The following is a 2,907-nucleotide window of genomic DNA, read 5'->3' as shown; positions in this document are numbered from 1 at the left end:
ATGTATTGTTGTTTAACAAGCATTCCGTTACCCAAAAGAAGATTGTAAAAATAAAAGGAAAAAACATATTCGCATAACATTTTTATGTTTTGCCGCGTATTTTCGAAACTCGTTAATTTGGAAGAAAAATACTTGGCTAAAGTTGACTTGCTGTTAGAGTTTATTTAGTGAACGATGCGTTTTGGAAGGAAAGCTGCTTGTTAAAACTTAAGGTAGGTAATTATGTTTTAGTTTTGCAACCCACGTCAAATTATACCATTTTTATGCGGTTGTGTGTTATACCAGTACCAGTTTGTGTATTAAACAAAAACTTCCACTGATTCAGACATTGAAGTATAGCCTACTAATCCTGATACTTCCTTAATGTACTAACAATTCTTTAAATACTGGTATAAAAACATTCTTAAGAAAGAGTTAAAAGTGTGATAACTAAACAGTTTCAGAACATAAAGATAAATGACCATGTCGGACAAAACAACCCAGATTCAGTAAGCAATCAAGTTACCAACTGTGATGTCAGTAAAAATATTTGAAAATATTGAAATATTTTCCAACTGTAACCAGCGTCCAGCAACTGACGTACTGTGCTGACCTATAATTTTGTTTTTGAGTTAACCTTCATCTCTTGTCTTCAGCTTATTCTGTGCACAAACATACCTCACCAGGCCACAGTCTGGTGTGACGGACATGCAAACAATAAAAGTCATGGCAATGAAAAAAATTGTTCACTCTTTTAAGAAAACCAGACAACCTCTTAACAGGTGATTGCCTTTGATTTGACAACATTTTTTGGTCTGATTTTATTTCATATTAATGCTATGGTTGTTTGATTTTCTTCAGGTTTCAGATCCTAAACCTTTTACTTTGGGTCCATGGATGATCATAGCATTTATAAAAATGTCGTATATGCCCGATAAACAGTTGATGACACAGATAAACATCTCCAGTCCTTCAGTTTTCTTTTGTTGTAAGTCATTTTGTTATTCTTTGTTGTGTTTATATACCTTATTGTACCTAGTTCTTAAATCTTTGCACTTCAGGAGCAAAAATGTTGTTGGGTTTGTTATTGTCAATTTTATTACAAATATCGATAAATCGTTGATGACAGGCTGAAAAAAAAAACCAAAAATTTATTCTTCTTTATGCCAATTTTGATACTCTACGTAAGGTTTGTTCAACTTATTTGTCTGTATTTTGTAGGAGCTGTCACTTTTGTTGGATGAAAAACTTTGCATATTAACAGTGAGGTAAGTTAAAGCATATTTTTTTTGTTATTTTAATCTGTTGTACATTAAAATTATGTTTCTTATTCTTTCCTTAAGCAACCCAAATTGGTCCAGAAAGCTTTTTCAAAAAACAGCAAAAATTACTACCATCAAACTAGAGTGTAGTCATTTGTGAGCCATTTTGATTTTGTTGTTTCCCAGCATTGTTTTAATCTGCTCCCTTACAAAATATTGTCATGCACTTGCTTGACATAATAGACATAAAGTGCCTGCTTATAAAAAATATTTGCAACTCCTACTAATTTCCTAAAATAATTCACTGCACCCAACTTTTACTTGTGATTTTTCGTCAAAGGAAAGGCTTCAGAAGTATATTTTTAGCAGGTTCTTTCCAAATATTGTTAATTTTATAAATCATGTTTAATTTTGCAGGTTGAAGCGAAACAACAACACCTTATCAGACTGTTGTGAAGTCATCATGTAATGCAAACACATCCTTCAAAATAGAAATATTCTGTAAAGGTGAAAACATATGTTTTGTGAATTCTCTTATGCTTTGAATGTGCTGATCACTGATCTTTGTTTTCCTAAAACTTTACCTTCTTGCTGCCACAGTATGATGCAATCTAATTACCACTTTTTTCTTTTCGAGATTTGTAACCACTATTATAACATTTCTGTTTTGTGCAAGAAACATTGCTTCTGATAAATATACTAGCTATAAACATTTTTATAAAACTTGACCAATAAAGAGTCTAATTTTGAATAAATATTTCATTTACAGTGATTGTTTCTTTCATTTCTTGTTCTGTAATACATTTGCATTGCTACATTTGTGCAGTTTTGTAGGAGTGGAAAAGACCACGCAAGGGTGTAACAGTAAAATATGTAGGTTGTAGTGGGTGGGTAAACGCAGGTTAGTGGTGGAAAATACCACCGCTGAAGGTGTTAATCCTCGAGCGTGGAGTTTTCCACCCCAACCCTAGGGGTGGAATTATCCATTGTAGCTTGGAATTATGGGACCACCCCTCGGGTTGGTATACTCCACGTTTTTGATTTACAGTGTAGCCGCTGTACAGTAATTGGGCATAATGAGCACGAGTCGTCGTCGACGCGGCAACGACGGCAGGGGGTCTTTGCAAACGATTAAGTAGTTAAAAAGTAGCCCGGACAGGGCGTGATGCTTACCTTATTCAAATAGAATATCGACTGGCGGGAGAGGGGCGGAGGTTGGCCTGGTGGGCACGTTGAGTGGTTGGGACATCGCAAGCACGTGGAATGGCAATTTTCAACACTGAGAGTGCAGCGGTAATTACCACGCTTGCAACGACTGAAAAGTATGTCTGCCGCTGGACAGTAATTTGGTATAATGAGCACGAGCCGGCGTCGTCGACGCGGCAACGACGGCGGGGGGCCTTTGCAAACGATTAAGTAGTTAAAAAGTAGCCCGGACAGGGCGTGATGCTTACCTTATTCAAATAGAATGTCGACTGGTGGGAGAGGGGCGGAGGTTGGCCTGGTGGGCACGTTGAGTGGTTGGGACATCGCAAGCACGTGGAATGGCAATTTTCAACACTGAGAGTGCAGCGGTAATTACCACGCTTGCAACGACTGAAAATTATGTCTGCCGCTGGACAGTAATTGGGCATAATGAGCACGAGCCGGCGTCGTCGACGCGGCA

At 37.3% G+C, this 2,907-nt stretch overlaps 1 long non-coding RNA gene across 1 annotated transcript; it reads left to right on the top strand.

Annotated features, from left to right (window-relative positions):
* The first annotated feature begins 324 nt into the window (after positions 1-324).
* LOC145909023 (uncharacterized) lies at positions 325-1,964 on the top strand. The gene is made up of 5 exons (XR_014403049.1): positions 325-579; positions 636-761; positions 841-967; positions 1,201-1,247; positions 1,659-1,964. It is a non-coding gene; the product is annotated as an uncharacterized LOC145909023 (long non-coding RNA).
* The last annotated feature ends 943 nt before the right edge of the window (positions 1,965-2,907 follow it).

The sequence above is a fragment of the Ascidia mentula genome, chromosome 7 (genome assembly GCF_947561715.1).
Source record: "Ascidia mentula chromosome 7, kaAscMent1.1, whole genome shotgun sequence".
Taxonomy (NCBI): Eukaryota; Metazoa; Chordata; class Ascidiacea; order Phlebobranchia; family Ascidiidae; genus Ascidia; species Ascidia mentula.
Note: the sequence above shows the minus strand (reverse complement) of the source record. Positions and strands in the feature narration are given on the sequence as shown.